At 36.6% G+C, this 9876-nt stretch overlaps 1 protein-coding gene across 1 annotated transcript in view; it reads right to left on the bottom strand.

Annotated features, from left to right (window-relative positions):
• Positions 1-9876, bottom strand: part of PATJ (PATJ crumbs cell polarity complex component) — a 357124-nt gene that overhangs the window by 177619 nt on the left and 169629 nt on the right. The gene's annotated exons all lie outside the window — the stretch shown is intronic.

Genomic DNA, 9876 nt, shown 5'->3' with positions numbered 1-9876 from the left:
TCCTGCTGAGAAATAGTTCTTCACATTAGTTGCATCTTTCTAATGCAGATTAAAAGGAAACAGCAGTCGATTTAGCCTTTCTGAAGTGAAGGGAAGAGTCAGGTCATCAACTTTCTCCTATTGCTCACAGCACCGGATCATTTTTATAACAAAGAAACTGGTGAACCACATTGAACACGCATATCCCCTAGCGAGACTCATTTGTGTCTCAGTAACATTCTAAACGTGCAGTAAAGATTCTATTTAAGCAGTCAAGTCTTCAAGTTAGCTTTCTGAGGGAAAAAAAAAAAAAAATTATGGGGCAAAAAAAACCCCAGAAGCTTCAGAGAAATCACTAGAGAAATGGCTGAGGTTTCTTCAACTTCACTTAAAATGCTACACTGCATCGCCTATCCCACCCCAACTCCAGCAGACCTTAATATAATCATACAACCAACCGCAATTGCTTCAGGATTACCTTTCTATCAATCACTACAGTATCTTCTGACCTTTCTTTGTAAAATGTGGAATAAGAAGTCATCCAACTGATCACTGATTAAATAAATGGATGGGTAATATAAGGTCAAGAACACCTGAACATAATTTAAATGGTTTTCAAGAGATCTTAAAACAATACATTTCTTTAATTATAGTTCCCATAAATGCATCCAAATTATTTCAAGGACTGAAGCTTCAGAAGTTTTCAGAATAAAAAATCAACTGAAATAGAAAGCAATGTTCACCAGTCTCCAATTATAGGGCTAGAATAAGAATTCTACTTATTTTACTTAATTATAAAGAGAAGGGTCCAGAAAAGGATAATTAATTATAAGAAATGAGAAAAAGAATTTATAGAAAACTGAAAAATTAAATTTTAGCTTTTATTTCTTAATCTTTCCCATCCTACTTTGCAGTGTCAAAAAAAAAAAGGAGAGAGCAAATACATTCATATATTTAGTAGTAAAATGAACATGGAAAGACCATTAGAAGCCACTAGTGAATGCTGTTTGCTTATGAGGTGAGTATTCTTAACATTCTTTAAATCCTTGGTAATAACTGCTGTTGATTGTAGTGACATCTATAGGCCAGGTAGAGATCAACTACAGAGCCCACAAGGAAACAAACAAAACAATTTCTTTAAAGAGAAAGAATGACTAGCTGCTCAACAAATCTTCATTAATCATGAGTGTACTTCATGTTAAAAATTAGCATGGGGACTTCCCTGGTGGCACAGCGGTTAAGAATCCGCCTACCGATGCAGGGGACACGGGTTCGAGCCTTGGTCCAGGAAGATGCCACATGCCGCAGAGCAACTAAGCCCATGCACCACAACTGCTGAGCCCGCGCTCTAGAACCCACGAGCCACAACTACTGAAGCCCAGGGGCCTAAAGCCTGTGCTCTGCAACAAGAGAAGCCACCGCGATGAGAAGCCCACACACCACAGCAAAGAGTAGCCCCTGCTCGCCGCAGCTAGAGAAAGCCCACGCACAGCAATGAAGACCCAGCACAGCCAAAATAATAATAATAATAATAATAATAAATAAATAAATAATTAAATAATTTTAAAAATTAGCATGTGCACATAGGAAGGCACTGAAGGGAGAGCCTAAATGTGGCCCGGAAATAAGACCTAGATTCCAGTACTGACCTCAACAATAACTAATTCTGTGACCCGGGGCAAATTAATTGCTCTGGGTCTTAGGATTCTGGACTGTAAAATTATTTAGACCAGTTGAACTTGATGGTTCTTAAATGCCATCACCATCAAGGAACCCATTGATTAAGATACCTCTGCTCCCTTCTTTATAGTAATTTGCTATTTTTTTGCCCTCTTCCTTTAACAGAGACTTTTTATAATTAATAAGTTTTAACTATCCTTTACAGATGTGGTTCTTTAGTGTAAGATGATGCTTAACTTTGAAATAATTTTAACAGCTTTATTTAGTACAATTTACACAACATAAAATTCACTCAAGCACACAATTCAATGATTTTTAGTAAACTTATAGAGCTGTGCAACCATCACCAAAATCCAGTTTTAGAACATTTTACTAAAAAATTCCTTCAAGCCCAAACACAACTCAAACTCTAGGCAACCACTGGCCTGCTTTCTGTCCTAAAAAATTGTTTATTTTATATAAATGTAATCATATAGTATGTAGTCTTCTGCATCAGGCTTCCTTTACTTAGGATAATGAGCATGTATCAGTATTTTGCTCCTTTTTATTATTCCACTGTATGGATAAACAACATTTTGTTTATCCATTCACCAGTTGACGGACATTTGGCTATTTGCAGTTCTTGGCTTCTCTGAATGATGCTGCTGTGAACATTCATATAGGAGTCTTTGCGTGGACATAGGTTTTCATTTCTCTTAGGTATATACCTAGAAGTAGAATTGCTGGGTTCTATGGTAAACTTATGTTCAACTTTTTAAGAAAGTGCCAAACCATTTTCCAAAGTGGCTGTATTAATTTACATTTCCACCAGCAGTGTATGAGGGTTCTAGCTGTATGTCTGTTTTTTTAACTAAAATCATTCTGGTGGATGTGTAGTGGCTTAACTTGCATTTCCCTAATAAATTAATGATGTTGAGCACCTTTTCGAGTGCTTATTAGCCATTTATATATCTTCTTTGGTGAAATGTCATTTTAAGTTCTGCCCATTTTTAAAAATTGGGTTGCTTGTTTTCTTATTATTGAGCTGTAAGACAAAATGCTTTTTTCCTTCCAAATAAACATATTTTGTTATACAAAATTCAAGTGGATCAAATAAATAGTAGAAGCTTCTTCTCAAAACTCCCCTCTCGAAGCAGTTTGACCTGCATGCTTCTGGACTTTTTTCGATGAAAAAATACTAGGGATTCTATAAAGTTCAGCTTTGGCCTTAGAATTTGACTGAAATCTGCGATTTGGCTTTGCTTCCAGAAGGCCAAAGATCTGAGAGACACTTGGGTATCATTCAGGCACCTCTGAATCAGTGAAAGCTCAATAATCCTGGGGCAACATGGATTAACAATAAATATCTGTGTATTAATGGCAGTGATTCAAACAAGGCTATTCACTAGAATAGAAATGCTAGGTTAGCATTCTTGATGTAACTTGGAAAGAAAAATTTCTTTATATGCTTGACATGTTGAAATTTTATCAGCTTACCAAAGTATAAATGTTTGTTTACTATTACAAGAGTAAAATACCACAAATAAAGATAAGGATAAAAGCTGATTTTTGTATTAAAATTATTGAATTTTTTAAAAGGTTAAGTAGAAAAATATATTGACAGTTACATGAATATTGAGAATTACCTCTACAAGGATTATAACTTTTGTGAATCAACAAATGTTGATTTTGTTGATTTTTAAAATATTTAGATACTACAAAGCATGAGATTAAATCATGTCATAAACTTTGTAGGATTGTTCAGCAAACTAGCACTCATATTAAACAAAGTAACCTTTAAAAGCTGTATTCTTAGGGACTTCCCTGGTGGCGCAGTGGTTAAGAATCTACCTGCCAATGCAGAGGACACGGATTCGATCCCTGGTCCAGGAAGATCCCACATGCCGCGGAGCAACTAAGCCCGTGCGCCAAAACTACTGAGCCTGCACTCTAGAGCTCGAGAGCCACAACTACTGAGCCCATGTGTGACACCTACTGAAGCCCGCGTGCCTAGAGCCCATGCTCCGCAACAAGAAAAGCCTCCGCAATAAGAAGCTTGCGCACCTCAAGTTAGAGTAGCCCCTGCTCGCCGCAACTAGAGAAAGTCCGCACACAGCAACGAAAGACCCAATGCAACCAAAAATAAATAAATAAATTTATTTTAAAAATAAATAAATAAAAGTTGTATTTTTAGTTTTTAAATTCTATTTGACCATGAATTTTAAAAAAAATTTATTGAAGTATAGTTGATTTACAATATTCTATTAGTTTCAGGTGTACAACATAGTGATTCAATATTCTTATGGACTATACTCTACTTAAAGTTAATAAAAATACTGGCTATATTCCCTGTGCTGTGCAGTATATCCTTGTAACAGCTTATTTATTTTATATCTATTAGTTTGTACCTCTTAATCCCCTACCCTTATCTTTCCTCTCCCCACTGGGAACCACTAGTTTGTTCTCTATATCTGTGAGTCTGTTTCTGTTTTGTTATATTCATTCATTTTGGACCATGAATTTTTCTCAAAAATTTCTCCTGTGTATTCTTCCCACACTGCGAGGAATGAAATGAAAGTAAAATGCCAACCTTACCACATTGAAATTCCATGGGAAGGAAAAATGACAAAATCAGAAATAAATCCTTCTATGATAGTTCCACCTTTGGTCCAGGGAAAATAAAGAATAAGATGACAAAAAGTATCAAAGAAAAATGAAGTACTCCAAAATACCTTTCTCTTCTAATGACCTCCACTGAAAGTGAAAGTATAACATGTCACAATAGTCAACAGTGATCAAGGAACCGTCAGTGGTAGACAGTGTTAATAAAGTAATGTTCCGACATAATAATGTTAAACTTCAAAAGACTGATTTCTAAAATTAAAAAAAACTATAAAAACTTCTGGATAAAATTTTTAATATATACTTATGCCAGAATTTCATTCTGTAATGGCAATATTTGGCAAACACTGAAGAATGTTGTATTGCTATTGATAATAATAAAAGGTAGCAGCTAACATTCTGGAGTACCTCCTATGTATGTGTCACTTCCCATATAAGCATGTTATATACATCATTTCTTCCAGTCTCTCACAAGCACCCAGTGAAAGGAGTACTATTATCATCCCCATCTTACGAATGAGGAAACTAAGGGCAAGATATGCAACTTGTTCCAGGTCAAATGGCTAGAAATGCTTAGAGATTAACTGACTTAAGGCTATAGTGTGTATTAATTTCATATAACATGTACTGATCTAATTGCTACTAGTGAAAAATGCAGCAGCAAACTTCTTTGTAGGTATATGTACACACAGACACACATTCACATGGGCAACAAATTCTTTAAGATATATCACTGGAAGTTGGATTATTCAAAGAATATGCACATTTAAAATTTTTATATGTGCCGCCAAATGAGTCTCTAGAAAGAGATAACGTGAATTCAAATTCCTACCAACAGTATAAAAGAACTCCTTTTTTCTACAACCTCTCCAACAATGAGCAACAGTAATTTTTAAAATCTTAAGTAATTTGATGGGATAAAAAATCTGATTTTTTATTAATTTTCATATCTCTCATTGTTAGTGAGGCTGAACAGACTTTTTGTACTTGTTGCTCAAATCTATTACACAATGGCTGATATTTGCTTGTTTTTCTATTGTTGTACATGTCTTTCTCCTCTGAATATATATGTATACAAAAATATGGGTGTATATATTTTAATTTTTATATATGCCAGTTTACTATTTTCTTTTACAGTGTTATTATAATAATATGGAAACCCTTTCCCTGTACCAAGAGTATATTTTTTTAAATCTTAGACTTTTTAAAAGACACCTGGGCCTATTTCAGGATCATTTCAAATGCAAATACTAAACTGATTTAATTACCGTAGTTTTAAAGAATATTTCTAATCTGGAGTGCTACAGGTACTCTGAGCAGAAGATTTCTTTACTGTACAAGATTATCCCATACAATGCAGTGCCCTTGGCACCCCAACTAATAAATAACAGTAGAATATCCCATCCATTTAGACCAGGGGACACTTGGCAATGTGTGAAGACATTTTTGGTTGTCACAACTGGGGTGGGAGGAAGAGGCTACTAGCGTCTAGTGAGTAGAGATCAAGGATGCTGTTAAACATCCTACAAGGCAAGGGTCAGTGCCCCACAGCAAAGAATTAAAGGTTAAAATGTCAGTAATTAAGGTTGAGAAAAACTGTTTCAGACAGGTCAAAACTCTCCCACTCAAGAATATATTCAGATACTAGGGAAGTATGTGTCCCCCTCCTCTCAATATTTCTTTTCCAAAATTGCCTAGCATTTCATTTCCAAATCAGTGTTCAATGAAATTCTCATATTTAAAAAAAATGCCAATACACTCTAAGGATTTAGATTCGAATTACCTTAAATGGGCTTCAGGACTTCCACTAAATAGGCAAAATGATGCCTATTTAAAATTCTGTGTGCGCGGGGTTGGGGGGGGGGAGTTGTGGGTGACAATGTTTCTGTGTATCTGCATACATATTTCTTGAGGGTAGGTTTATAGCTTTTATCACATTGCCAAACAGTAAATGACTCAAAAGTTATGGGTCATTGCCATGATTTGCATTTCTAATTGTATTATTACTGGGTTTTTAAAGAGTTTCTCTGTTATTTCTATTAGGAAATTTCTATCATATTTTCTAAGTAGATAATACTGATTAGAAGATTTTTTTCATATGTGTAATTAATATATAGGCTGACTTACTCTTGCTAAAAGATTATTTTAGGTTTTGAATTTTTGAGATTGACAACTGTATTATCTGTGAATAATATTGTTTTTCTCTTTCTGGTTTTGTTTTTTTGTTTGTTTGCTTGTTTTCTGAGCTGGGAAGAAGAGGTGATCTTACTGCACTGCTAGATTCTTGAGGACAGTGGGACTAGCAGGCATCTTTGTCTTCTACCAAATTTAAATGCAGTTTTGGGGGCGTTTTTTGTAAGAGGAAGAGAGGTTTGCGACAGGTTCCCCAGACCACTCCATGGGAACACAGGAAGATTATTTATGAAGTCTTCTTAAAAAATTAAAATATGTGTGTGTGTATTTTATACATGAATGTAAGGAATTTTTGAATAAATATGATAAAGAAGAGTGACGTCCAATGAGCAGGGTTTGGGGGGTGGCTGATAGTGGTGATGGTTAAACAACGCTAAATATACGACAAGCTACTAAATTGGACACTTTAAGTAGATGTATGGTGATGTGGATTATATCTCAATAAAGCTGCTGTTTTTTAAAAAGCTCTAAACTTACACATAGTGTGACTCTGAGCGATTTGCTAATAAATCACATTTCAGAAGGTCTTAGCTAGTATCCTATCCTTAAAAACAACTGAAATAAAAACAAAAAGAATTAAAGTAAAACACAAAGATGCAAGGTATCTGTAATCTAATTTTTATTTGCATGGTGTGGTTCATGGGCTAATATTATTATGCTTCATAACCCAAATATATTTCTTGTACCAAATATTATATTATGACATATAATTGGGGGGAGGGAGGAATCTGAGCAAAATTCCATAAAGATGTTTCACTGTCATAATTAAACCAGATCCTTATTGAGGAAAAAGAAAAAGGTGGAAAAACAAAATACCTCAGGAGAGTATGCTATTCTGGAATTAAAGGATAAAAAAAGGGCTTTAAGAGACCGTCCACATGAGGTTCCATTCACATCTCTGTTACAGCACTAAAAAGCCAGGTGTCAAATAAGTCAATTATATTCTGAATTCCTAGGATTTAATAGACATCAAGAGACATGTCTGGGCTTCCCTGGTGGCGCAGTGGTTGAGAGTCCGCCTGCCGATGCAGGGGACACGGGTTCGTGCCCTGGTCCGGGAGGATTCCACATGCTGTGGAGCAGCTGGGCCCGTGAGCCATGGCTGCTGGGCCTGCGCGTCCGGAGCCTGTGCTCCGCAGCGGGAGAGGCCACAACAGTGAGAGGTCCGCATACCGCAAAAAAAAAAAAAAAGAGACATGTCTATTGTATGATTCTCACTGCTTCACTCTCTTATGTTACAGAAAGTCATTCCAAACATTCTGCTCCCTGCAGTTTAAAACCATAATTAAAAGAGTGAACGCCAACAGGTTAGAATCACCCAAGTGATATAAAAGCATTTAACTTCTGGGATCGAAGGTGAACAAAGCAAGACCTTCTGGAGACTGTGGCAAATCCCCCTGGGGATCGAAACTTTTTGATAAAGTAATGGGTGGCATATTGAGAAAGAGATGTCAAGCTGTTCTGGACAGAATGCTCTGAAACTGCGATGGTACAGTTCAGGAGAAAGGGTACCTCCGAGGCACCAGGAGCACACCCGGGCTTTCAGTGCACCCCCATGTAACTATGTCAGTCACAAACCTTCTTTCATTAATTTGCCCCAAATACTGAATTTCTATAATGTGCCAGGCCAAAACAGAGGGTAACTAGCCTCATGGAACTTAGAGATTTGGTGGGGGAGACAGATTAATCTAATAAATATATAAATAATTACATTTTGTTAATACGATGAAAGAAAAATACAGGAATAAGTATTAGAAGAAGGAGTCGGGCAAGGTTTTCCAAATAATGCGACATGGAGCTGAAATCAGCAAAAGAGATATCTCCTTTCAAAGGCTCTTCTGAGAATGCACTTAAAGATCTGGGGAGAATTTATGTTGAATTTAGTAACTACTACCATATAGTTACTAAAATTGTGGTAATAAAAATACAAAGGAAACTACAAATATGAGAAGAGATTGAGAAAGAAGATTCATCTACATTTGTTGATCCATTGTAGAAAGAACGATAATAAAGGTATGGCATCTTTCCAACAGCCAACTGAAAATTGGGGTCAGGATATCAGAGTGAGCTTAAGGCCAGAAACAAAGATTAGAAAGTCACCATGTGATAGTGAACTGAGTGATCATTTCATGCACTCAATGATCTTAAACCTCTGACAGGGCAATCAAGCTTTAAATTTAGGTATTAAAGACTATACCATAAAGTAAAAAGTTCTGCACCACTGACACCTCCCTTTGACAAATCCTGCAGGTCTGATAATAGTAGTTTGGTCAACAGCTAAGCATTTATGTGGATATTGTTTCTTAATTTTTAACTGTTTCATAATTCTTAATTAAAGTTCAAGAAATTTTCATTATTAAGATGGCTGTAAGACTTCTTATGGAAATTAGACACTAGAATGTCGTATGTTCAACTATGCAAGATGAGTGATCTATAATATAAATGCCTGTTATGTAACACCCTGTCTATACGGGTATACATGGGAGACGTTACGTGTTCGGTTCCAGATCACCGCAATAAAGTGAGTCACACCAATTTTTTGGTTTCCCAACGCATATAAAAGTTATGTTTACACTACACCGCAATCTACGAAGTAAGCAATAGCATTATGTCTAAAAAGCAATGTACATACTTTAATTAAAAAACACTTTATTGCTAAAAAATGCTATCATCTGACAATGCAGGGCTGCCACAAACCAATTAGTAAGAGACACAATCATTTGTGGAGGGCAATCAAGCGAATCACAATAAAAGGAGGCATGCCTGCGTTGGCTGTAACACTGAATTCTCACAACAACCTGAACAATAACTCCCTTGGTTATTTTACCAAGTATCCTCTTTCTGTTCTTCCTCAGCAACCCCACGTTGCTAAGTTCAACGGTTACTATTCTGTCTCCAACCTCTCGGAATCATTCCACAGTTGACCACTGAGGTTCAGTGACAGAACCTTTCTTGAAACACATTCTCTTAAACTACTTAATTCTACAATCTCCTCAGTGTTCTTATGCTAGGATCCTCTTATGCTAGGCATGTGCTGGGTTCCCTTCTTGCTGCTGTCTACACACACTTCTCTACCTCACCTGCTCCCGTGAGTTTAATACCATCCAGGTCAGCGGTTTTCAGAAGGTCAGCCCTGAATCAGAAGTATCAGCTTCACCTAGAAATGCAAATTACTGGGTGCTCCCGGATGTAAGAACTTAGAAACCGGGGGTAGAGGTCATTAATTAGTGTTTGAACAAGCTCAACAGGTGCTTCTGAGGTACACTGACGTTTGAAAACCACAGATTTGCGGTTTTCATACGGCAGGTTGTGACTCATTAGTCGATCAAGAAAAAAAACGAGTTGCAAACAGCATTTTAAAAAGTGAAATAGGGCTTCCCTGGTGGCGCAGTGGTTGGGGGTCCGCCTGCCGATGCAGGGGAC

The sequence above is a fragment of the Lipotes vexillifer genome, unplaced genomic scaffold (genome assembly GCF_000442215.2).
Source record: "Lipotes vexillifer unplaced genomic scaffold, Lipotes_vexillifer_v1.1 scaffold47, whole genome shotgun sequence".
NCBI classification, from domain to species: Eukaryota; Metazoa; Chordata; class Mammalia; order Artiodactyla; family Lipotidae; genus Lipotes; species Lipotes vexillifer.
The sequence above is the reverse complement of the archived record's forward strand: the minus strand, read 5'-3'. Positions and strand labels throughout refer to the sequence as shown.